Here is an 11670-nt window from a genome sequence, read left to right as displayed (position 1 = left end):
TCCTCTAGATTCTGAGGGAGAGCTGTACTTTTTAAATCAGTTGTTTTCAAAGCGACAGTCCCTCAAAGAGCAGGGCCAGCACTATTTGAGAACACCTTAGAGAAACACGTTCCTCAGGTGGCTGGCTCAGCAGCCAGGCAGGCAGTTGACCTTAGGCAATTATTATAAACAAAGGATCCACCCCTAACACCACCCCTGCAGCCAGAGGCCCCAGAAGAGCACACAAACAAAGATCCAGCCCCAAAGAGTCAACTTCCAGTAAGTAGCCAAGGCCAAATCACTTGTCTGTATACCATATAGGTCACGGCAATGGGAAGCCCATGGCCCGAGCCCCACATTCCAAGAAATTCTTAGCTCTGGATTGTGATCCAGAGTGACATCTGACTAGTGCTTCTCCTCAGCCTACCTAGATACATGTTTTCAGCCTTCAATATGAGAAAGGAACAACTCTTTGGAGTGTCCTACACTGATAAACAAATGGACACACATAAATCTGTCTTAGTTACAGCCTTACTTACCTCATCACCAAGCTGGAGCACTTTTGGGACTGACTTCAGTATCCCCCCGATGAGGGAAGCAGGTGGTACAGCTTGCTCTCGGGAGTTACAGGAAGTCCTCTTACCCCCACTCTAGTCTTCCTCTCAGTGGAAGATTCTACCTTGGTTCTTGCTTCTTTTTCTTGGTCTTCCCTAAACCTAGAAGGACTTATACCCACCTGGCCTCAATCACAGCAATTGCAGGCTGAAATGTCTCTCAGTGGAATAACCTGCAGCAGCAGGAGCCAGCTTCTTCTGCCTCTAATGATTGGGGAAGCAAGGATGTCACTGCCTGAATTTTATGCAAGAGTTCTAATATCTGAAAGGCACACACCACTAGTTGGGATTTCTGATGGTTTAGGAAATTGGAGCAAAATAGAAACATTGACCACATTTTGAGTAACGATGTAAAAAAATTGCTTTTCCTAGTTGCTTTGATTTTAATGTGATGGCCAAATTAATGATTTAATATTTGGAGGTGAGACCTTTGATAGGTGTATTAGGCAGAGGCAGAATGGAGAAAAAAAATTATCTAGAGAGAACTGTACTTCTTAAATTAGTTGTTTTCAGAGCAATAGTCCCTCAAACAGCAGGGCCAACATTATTTGAGAACACCTAGAGAAACACATTCCTTGAGTGACTGGCTCAGAAAGGCAGATAGATGTGTGTGGTTAATATAAATATTTATATTTGTGTATCTAACAAAAGAGGAAAAGGGGGCCAGACTGGCTTACACTAGAGGTCTGGGTGGTCCAACAATTGTCATCTATATGCTGAGGGACTGGGAATCCAACAGGTATGCAGCCCAAAAAACTGAATACCTTTGCAGTCCCAACTGAGCACTGAAGTCTTCGAAAACTCCGGAGTTTCGTCTTCTTCAGTTGATTCTGGAAAGCCCTGGGATCTGATGTCAGCAGGGAACTCCAGTGATAGCAACACAGAGAGATGCTCTTGTTCAAGAAGAAGTCAGGCAGTGCTGATTACATCTGAGCCACAGGTGAAGGTGTCTTTTATTTTGAAGGAGGGTCTTTCCCCCTCCGCTAATCCTGTCTGGAAGTCTCACTGAAATGCCCACAGGTATGTTTCCTGGTTGATTCTGGGGCCACTCAATTTGACAGTCAAGATTAGCCATCAAAATCGGTGTGATGATTAGGTTTAATTGTCAGCTTGGTAAGATCTGTAATTATCTGGGAAATGGGCTTCTGGTCGGGCCTATGGGAGATAACTGGGTTATGTTAAGTGACGTGGGAAGCCTTATCTGAATTGTTGGCGGGACAGTTCTCTGGGCAGGGAATCCTAGGCTGTGTGAAATGGAGAGAGCAAGTTGAACACTATCTTACCTTTGCCTCTTTTCCCTTTTGGTGGACGTGATGTGACCAGCTGCTTCAAACTTCTGCCGCCATGGCTTCCTGCGCTGATGGTTTACACCTTAAACAGTGAGTTAAAATAAGTCATTTTCTCCCATAAGTGGCTTTTCTCAGAGTGTTTTATCACAGCAGCAGAAAGGGAACTGAGGCAGTAGGCAATCAGGATTAGCTGAGTTCATGCAAGTGGGGATCTCAGGATGGCATCAGGGACCTCCTAAGAGGTTTCTAAGAGGCCTCAGGTAGCACGTGTGCTCTATCTTGCCACGTGGCACCTTCTGTCCTTTTGTTCTGCTAAAAGAAGGCCCTGTCTAGATCCCAGCATCCTGCTTTTAGACTTCCTCTCCAGACTCACGAGTCAGAGAAACTTCTGTTCTTCTTAAGTAGCGAGACGTTAACATTTTGCTATAACACGAAAAATAGACAAACTCCCAAAAACCTAAGACAGATTTATCCATGAGTAAAGTTTGGTTCAGAGATGCTAAGCCATTTCCCTCACTCTCTCAGGACAACACAGGGTAGCTTGGCTGCAGGCTAGTTCCTCTTCCTGGAAGCAGATCCGTGTGTGATGTGTGAAAATGTAGAGTACTGTCCCACTTCGTGCCGAGAACCAAGGCTTTGCAGCCGTGAACTTTCTCCCTCCTGGCCTTTGCTCTGTTGTCACACTCTTCCTTTTAAATACATTTTAACCTGTGCAACATTGTTATTTGTTCAGAAATGGGCAATCAATTAGCTTTCAGTGTATTTTTAGAAAAAAGAAAAGAAAAACTTTTAGTGTTTATCCCCATCCGTTGTTGGATCCAAAGTTCCTCATCCCTCCGTGCAGATACCGGTTTCCTTTGTGCTGTGGCTGCTGCCTTGATGATTTAATGTCAAAAAAAAAGTTGATTTGGTTAAATTTCCTGAAATTATTTTCCTTAAACATGCAATTCTCTGGAGAGTTTTGCCTTGGTTTCAGGACTTCTGGATCGTGTTTCTGACCCAAAGGTGATGGCAGCACTTGCTGCCCCTCATATTACCAAGCTGTGTACGGTTTCAGTTGCCCAGATCATGGACTAAAGCCGTTGTTTTTATCTTAAAAAGAGACTAACAACCTCTCCTCCATTGTCAGTCATGGATGCTCAAGGTGGTATCTTCTCTCAAGTACTTGCTGGGATATTAGGGCCCCGGCTAGGTAGGAGAGATGTGTGAGAACCCTTTGTTGTTATTCATGGTGGCAGATGCCAGGTGCAGGACTTGGGTGGAAATGTCCAGCTCTCTCGGCATATTGTTTATCATGGTTGAAATAGGAAATATCCTTTAGAAGTCATGTTTGAACTGGTTAGTCCCCAGCTGGTGACATTGGGAAAGTTATTGAACCATTCATCGCTGGGCTTTGGCATTTTATATCTACCTCTACTTTATATTCTCTAATCTCTGCTTCCCGTGTGTGATGAATGGGACCACTCTGCCTCCTGGCTGCCAAGCCAGCCTCACGCTCCTGCTGGCATGCCTTCCCTGCTATGATGGATTGTACCCTCTCTCCAGGCCTTTGTCATGGTATTCTTTCACGGCACCAGAAGAGTGAGTAGCATGCTGCTCCCTCCCCACTCCCCCTACTCACTTACTCACTCACTCACTCACTCACTCACTCACTCACTCACTCACTCAGTGTACCAGTAGTGAAGGTTTGTATGTGTCAGGGCATCAGTTCTCCATCATGTCCTTCTTTAACCATCTAGACAGACAGCTAAAAATGCCCAGCTTCCTCATCCATGGGAAGCAGACGATCAACATCATGAACACATGAGGCTTAGAAAAGCAAGGAGCAGCAGAACTCTTGAAAACCACTAACTCCATGAAAGTAGAAGATACTATTTGACACTTGTCTTATTTGAGGGTGTCTAGCAATGTCAGCTTTGCTTCAGAATGCAGGAACAAATCTCTTAGTTAGAAATAGGTGCTAGAGTGGTGTAGAGTTTCTGCTTATGGCTACCAACCTGTTCGAGGTGTGGCACATTCAGCTTCTTACTCAGTTATACCACGTATGCTGCCATACCTCAATAAATGTCTCATCCACCCGATGCAGTACACCAGCTCTCAATACTAGACCCCTGCTAGGCAAGTTAGTCAGGGGACAAACTCCGTTGTCCTTGGAAGGAGGCATGGTCTCTGAGTGATTGGTGTTTGATCTGCTCCGTGCTCAGAAATGCCTGTGCAATCTACAGCTGAGCTGTGCTCTTTGAAAACAGGCAGCTCACTGGCCCCCTCTCCTCTGCCCATCGATCTACATAACTTCCAAAGACAAGGCATGTGACACTGGCCGCACAGAGACTGCTTTGATCAGAGGAGAGCGGCTTTCTGCTCATGTTTTTCTGAAGGAAACTTGTATTTTCATGTTGTTATTTACTCAACAGCATAGAGTTTGATGCCTCCTCTTGTCCAGTAGGTGCCATAAGAAAGCCCTCTCTGAAGTCCTCCTCTTCCCTGATCTCTCATGTCCCATGCTATGTCAGCCCCCTGCCCTGTACTCCTGCTGCCCCATCCAGTGCTCCTTTAAACTACTGCCCATTTTTCTGAGACAGAATTTCACTTTGTAGTTCAGATTTAGGCCTGAAATTCACTCTGTAGCCAAGACTTATCTCTGGACTCTGACTCCTCCCATACCAAACTTGTTTTGATTTTATGTGTATTTTATATGGTTACTTGATTTCTTTTTTGATGAATAGAGAGTAGTGACTTCAAGTCTTACACTTCTGTGGTTCTGTTTGTCCATATGATAGCCTCTCTGGCAGTTGCTTTATGAATTTGATGCCATATTATTTGATGCATATGGATCCATCATAGCTAGACCTTCTTCCATATTGTACTCTTTATCACTGGAAAGCAACCTTCATATCAAGTAGTACGTCTTGGTGACATTTCTGCATATTTGGAAAACTTCTTTTAGATTAAAAATAATTGTTGAAAGAAACAAAATAAAAAATGTCACAATCAGCTGAGAGACGTTCAGATATCAATTGTATTCTTTCAGCTTCTCCGAGTGCCTAAAAAACGTCAAGCTGAAAAGCGAGGATGTGTTGGGATAGCAATGTGAAAACCACCCAGAGTTTATAGTTACATGTGGGTGTAGTTTGTGGGACAGAAAGTGAACAATTTTAGTTGCAAAAGACAGATTTAAACCCAGGACCAAGGGCTAGAAAGATGCCTCAGCGTGAAGAGAACTTGCTGCTCTTGCACTGGATCCAGGCTTGTTTTCCAGGACAGGCACTGAGTGGTCCCAGTCACCTGGAACTGCAGCTCCAGGGGACTGCGACCCCAGTTCCCTGTGATGAAATCGTAGCAAACAAACTCAAGAGATTGTTGCAAGGCATTGCAGCAACATGTCGAAATGGGAGACATGTAGGGAGTGCTTGGTCCAAGTGTCATTTGCATCTTAGGATGCTACCAAGAATGTTCAACTGGTATTTTTATACTCAAAGCCAAGTTCTTAGGACTTACTAAGCTATCTCAGGCAAATCACTTGATCTTCTGGGTCTGTTTTTTTTTTAATTTGTAAAATAATATATGTCTTGGAAATTGTTATAATTAGAGTTACTAATATATGTGAAGTGATTAACAGTATAAGTTTAATTTAAAATCTCACTCTCATTATAGAATGCCAGTGTTAACGTATTTATCACTTACTGAAAGCCAGATATTATTCTAAGCACTTTTCAGATATCAAATAGATTAATTCTCATAACAATCTTATGGGGTCTCTACAACTAGAGATCTCAGTTTAACTTGTGAGGAAATAGGCACAAAGAGATAATCACTTTGCCCAAAGTCACACAGTTGGTATATAGGAGAGGTTGGATCCAACTCCAGACCGTCTGGCTCCAAAATCCTTACTTTGATCTGTAACATTATCTCAATATAAATATTAAAAAGACAGTTTTCTATTATTGGGAGGTTGCTAATTTGATTGGCTGCAATCATTTTGATATAATCTAAAAGTATATATTAGATTTTTCCAAATATTCCATCTGTGATTTAGCTCTCTAGAAGTTTTACTGAATAAGTACATCGAGTAAATAAATCTAGTCTCAAATAAAACAACACAATCAAATAAATAGCAGCAATAAGATCTGCCTGGTAGGTGAAAATATGCATAAAATGCAGCTAAATATTATCTGCCTAAATTTTAATTGGGTAGAAATTTTCGGGTGGTAAAGACCTTAACAGATTCATCTGTCAGCATGTTGGAATGGGTCTTTGATAGGCAGGGAAGAGACTATTATAGATTCAAGCAAAAGAATCCTCTCTATGAATCATCTCCCATGGTCTCAGGTGAAGTGTGTTGGACAGAAAGCAAGCACCAACTGTGATGTTCGCTCTCCCCTAAGGAGAAGAGATACCATATACTCAGAAGTGTCGGTGCATACATTCTGATAAACTGTCCCTCTATTGATTTGTCTTTATTATGTCCTCCAATGCAATGTGTTGGAAGCCTTATCTCCAGTTTTATATGTTCATGTGTTTGGAAATAGGGCCTCTGGGAGGCAATGAGCATCAGAAGTCGTGAGGGTTCGTTCAGTTCCCATGATGTCCTTAGTTGCCTTATAAAAATGAGTAAGAGAGACCCAAGTTAGCATCCTTGCTCTGTCTTTCTTTCCATGACAAGTCCCCTGTTACATTACAATGTAGCAAGAAAGGCCCTGCCCAGCAATGGAGCAGATCCCAGGGCCATGCTTTTGTGTTTTCTGTCCTTTAGAACCATGAAAGGAAAGCAATGGTTCCCATTCTTTATAAATTACCCAGTATCATATATATGTGTATGTGTATATGTATATATATATATGTTCTTTATAAATTAATTACCCAGTATCATATTATGTATGTATGTATAAATGTATACACACACATATTTTTTTTTTTTTACAGATTAGAACACAGATCCCAAATATTCTGAAAGAAGGGGATTGGCTGTAACACTAAATAGGAAGAGGCCTTTGAAGATGCAGAGGATGAGGCATTTGGAGTTACCAGCATCGTGTCACGTCCTGTTAGATGGGAAAATGGCTTTGGCTGCTCACACATGCACTGCCGTTTTAAAAGGTGACAGACTATTTGACCAACAAACACTAAAAAGAGATTTTGAGCTTCTGCGAAGTTAGTATGAGGTCACTCACTGTTAAAATATAATAGGGCAGCTTAGATAATGCCTTCACTGACAGGCACACAAATGACCAGTATCACATATCACCTTTATTTGCAGACAGGCCTGTCCCTTAGCCTGTTCTGGCCAATGTCTGATGTTAGCATTGGGATCAGCTTTAGAAAGACCTGGACTGAGGAGAAGATTCATTGGTTGAAGTATTGAAAGGAAGACAAAAAGATCCAGAGTCTGTAATTTTCCCACCCACATTAAGTTATTTGGATAAAACTCTGCTGTCATAATGGGACTGAACTCACTAAAAATAAAATATGTCTGAGAATACTTTCTCAGGTTTGACTGCTCTCTCTGTGAGAAAGAACAGAGAAGTTTGGGGGCCTCTGCAGAATACAGCCCTGTATCAGAAAGTGTTGGCTTTTGTTGAAATTTATTGCTGGAGATTTATCAACTTGCGAGATAAATATTGACCAAGTCAAAGTCAAGGTTATTACTTATCTTCAGGAATAATAAATCTTAGTGTTTTCAGTGACACAAAGTCAATATGTACTTTGCTGCATAAATTCCAAATGAAGAGTTTCATCGAAACATCTGTAAATCTCTCCATCGTGACCACAATGGTAGCTTTAAAATTTTTATTTTTAAAGAAAGAATGGTATAGAGACCCGGTGGGAAGATCTGTGCGCTGCTAGGGAGGTAGCCAGGTAGCCCCAGTTCTAGTGTGAAGGAACACTGGTTGGCTCCGTGGTTGTTCATTGGCTGTTGTCACTGATGCCAAGTCAGAAGAATCAAAATTTTCTCACCCTGTGTAGGAGGTAGAGTGATCTGTAGATTCCTGACCACTGGTACATTTCAGGATGAACTATTGTAGCTTTTTAATACATGCAATGAATTGATTCCAGCAAAATTTATGGAATAAATTAAATGAAAACAGTCTTGACCCATTGGCGACATCTGTTTCTAGCATACATGTTTCTAGCATACATTTACCTTCGCAGTTTACTCCATCCACGTTACTCAGCAGTCATAGGGTAGGCGCTCTGTAAGTCCATCTATAAAAATAGTTGTGGATGCAGAAAAGTTGAAAATCACTAATTCTTGCCTTGGGAAGTTCTGCTCCCGGGAGCTACATATTGGGTGACTAGCTGAAGGATGCCTGTTAAGTCAGGGATGCAATTACAATAGGCTGTCTTCGCCTGAGTCCTCCAGGTACATAGGGGGGTCCAACTGCGTAGCTCTGTCTTATGCTTGGCTGCCCCTGGAGGTGCTCAGCCTAAAAATGGGAGTCCAGCTCCGCGATGTTGCTTACTGCCATCTCTCTTCTGTACTCTCCCGAATGGGTTGGGCTGTTCTTTAGTTCCTATTATTGTTTATTTTCAGGGATGGTGATCAAGCTCATAGCCCTTGTGAATATGAGGCAGAGATCTCATCACTGAGCTACACTTTAGCCAGCCCTTGCAGTCAACTTTCAACCTAGTAGCCATAGTTTCTTCCACAGTTTCAGCCAGACATACTTCTGTTTCAACCCTTGAGGATGACTTATGTGTTAGTTTCTTAGGGGGCTAAGACAAATTATAGTATGCCTTTTGTATCTATAGATTCCATGCCTACAGATTCAACTACTATGGCTTAGAAATATTTTGAAACTAATTCTAGAAATTCTCTTTTATTGATTGATTGAGTTAGTGTGTGTGTTCCTTTAGGTTCTGAATCAACAGGGCGCTGGAACCAATGCTTCACAGATGACAAGGAATAACCCTCACACAAGCTGGGGTGTTCTTAAAACAATAATAATATTTTTTGAGGTATCAGGGGTGTGAGTCTCAAATCAAGAAATCTTCATGACCATGCTCCTGTGTAGATCTTTCCCTGTCTTGTCCATTTTCCAGTGGTTGTGCAAACGCTTGGCATTTTGTGGTGTGTAGCTGCATCGCTCTTATCTCGGCTTCTGTTGTTTCATAGCGCTTGTCCCTGTGAGAATCTGTTATGTACTCTCTTCTTTCAAGGACACCAGCCATTGGATTATGGCCCTTGATAATGCAGTAGGCCTTCATCTCAGCTTAATGATACTCTTAAAAGATCTCCCCTTCACTGCCTGATGTGGTGGCACACATCTTTAATCCCAGCAATCCAGAGAGAGGCAGATCTCTCTCTGTGAGTTGGAGGCCAGCCTGCTCTACAAAGCAACAAGTTCCAGTACAGCCAGGGCTACATACAGAGAAACCATCTCTAACCACTCCTGAGAGAGGGAGAGGGAGGGGGGAGAGAGAGAGAGAGAGAGACAGAGAGAGAGAGACAGAGAGAGAGACAGAGAGAGAGACAGAGAGACAGAGAGAGAGAGAGAGAGAGACAGAGAGAGAGAAAGAGAGAGAGAGACAGAGAGAGAGAGGGAGGGAGGGAGAGGAAGGGAGATGCCTGTACCTCAATAAGCTCCCGCTCAAGGGCACCAAATGTTAGGCCTCATTCTATCTTTTGGGAGAAACCGTTCCACCTACCACCTCTACCCAAGAATGAAATTAGATCAACAGCCTTTTGACCACAAAGGTCTCACCTCCTCTGGTTCCTTCCTGCTGCCCTACACCGGCTCTAGCACTCCCTCATCTCTTCTGTTCCTCAGACACTCCTGAATCTGTACTAAGTCTTTCCCCACCAGTCTTCCCTCTGCTTGGAATCTGTTCCTTTGAGGTAGACTCACTTTCCTTCAAAGCGCCACTCCGAGAGAGAGCCTTCTTTGGTCACTCGGTGCAAGTCTACTAACCTTTGCCGTGGTTTGTGTTTGCCTCCTAGACTTATCACCAGCTGTGTTGGATTGTATCCTGCATGATGATGTCAGTTGCTGAGGAACAGCACCTTGCCTGTCTTGTGTGTGCCTTGTGTGTACTTGCTGGGACAGAGTGGACCCTTACCTGAGATTAGCTGATGAACAAATAGTAAGTTTCTTCTGTCACAGCCCTGCAGAAAGTCAACCATGTGCTACCTGGAGATTCGTCCCTAACACTTGGTGATGTTCCCTTGCTTTTTTTAAAACCTGCCACACACCTAGCCTGTGTCTACACACCAGATAGGTTCATCCTCTCTGGATTGTTATTCCTTGCAGGCTTTCGGGAAACTGGGAAGAACTTTACACACATGTATCTTGACGTTAAATTTGTGTTTTTATATTGAAAGGGAGATGTGGCTTTAACTAGCCTTTTACTTATGGCAGTTTAAGAGATTATTTCGCTTAATGCTTCTATGAGCCCTATGCCTTCCTGGAGTTTTCATGCTTCCAATTATACCATATAAAGACCCAGGATCTACAGCAACTCAGTGAAGCAAAAAAGGCATTCCTGGATCTCATTTCTTTGGGACACATTGCAGAGCAATTGGGGTTGGAAGGATAGAACAGAAGCAATATGTGCTCACTGTCAATTTATCCTCAGCACAGACCAGAATGACATTGAAGCCAATGACATCCAACTGCTTCTTCTTCCCAGAAGCAGGAGTGTGGACACTCTAGGAGCAGCTTGGTTAACACTCTCTTTTGGGTCCTTACAAGTAAGTGAAATTTTCAGTCCCTCTGGCCCTTGTGATCTTTGCTCATACCTGGGGTGCTATAATTGGGGGTATGTTCGGTCTCCTGTGAGACTATTGTTAGGATTTGATTGAATTCTCCTTTAGGGGATGATTAGCTCATTAGGAGGGATCAATGCTTTCTCACTGGGTGTGATTTTGTGACAATAGACTGCTATCAAGCAAGGCTGCTCCTTGCATTATTGCAGCCCCCTGCACCTGTTTGCTCTTTTAACATCTGCACACTGTGAAGCAGCAGAAAACCAGCACCAGTTATAGGTCTTGGTCTTGGAATTCCAAACCTTCAGAACTGTGATTCCAAAGAGACTTCCTTCCTTTTCTTTATAAATCATTGACTTGGGTACCCTTCTGTAGTGATGAGGGAGTCCTATGTAAAAAATGAGGTAGTGTATTTTCAGTTTTCCTTGCTACACAGATGCAGTTATCAGAGTGAAACAAACTGGAGATCACACGCAAGTGAATGGGCAGAGCCATCTTCCAATAAAATTTTATGGATACCAAAATTAGAAATAGGCCTAATTTTCATATGTCACTCAATATTCTTTTTTTTATATTCTACACCATTTAAGTATATAATGATAGTTCTTAGCACACGTGCCATATGAAAGCAGGTGTTAGGCAAGTTTGGCCTGTGAGCTTGCTCTGTGGAAGGTATAGAGGCACCAGTCCCAGAGTCATTATGGGAATTGGTGGGCATATGCTGTAGCTAGTGCATGGGGCTTAACCCCATGGTGCTTATTCAACAGTGGTATTCATGCATCCCTATGCCAAAGGGAAACAGACTTATCTATTCATAAAGCAGGAACTAGAGGCTGAGTGACCACTTAGTTATAACTGGAGATCTGCTGCTTTTGCGTCCCCCCCCCCCCCCCCCCCGCCCAGGCTCCTGGCAGTTTTCTCTCAGCCACTGATCGAATACGCCAATGGCAAGGCATCTACAGTCATTTTATCTCCTCTCCAGCCTAGTTTTGTTTCATGTTCCCTTCTCCCTGCTCCAGTTCTCCCTTTTCCAGGACTCCTGCATTTCTTCTCTGTAAACTGGAAGATTTCGAGAGGCTAGGTC

This window comes from Microtus oregoni, unplaced genomic scaffold (genome assembly GCF_018167655.1).
Source record: "Microtus oregoni isolate MIOR12 unplaced genomic scaffold, Mior012 000019F_ref0000042, whole genome shotgun sequence".
Classification (NCBI taxonomy): Eukaryota; Metazoa; Chordata; class Mammalia; order Rodentia; family Cricetidae; genus Microtus; species Microtus oregoni.
This window is presented reverse-complemented; position numbering follows the sequence as displayed.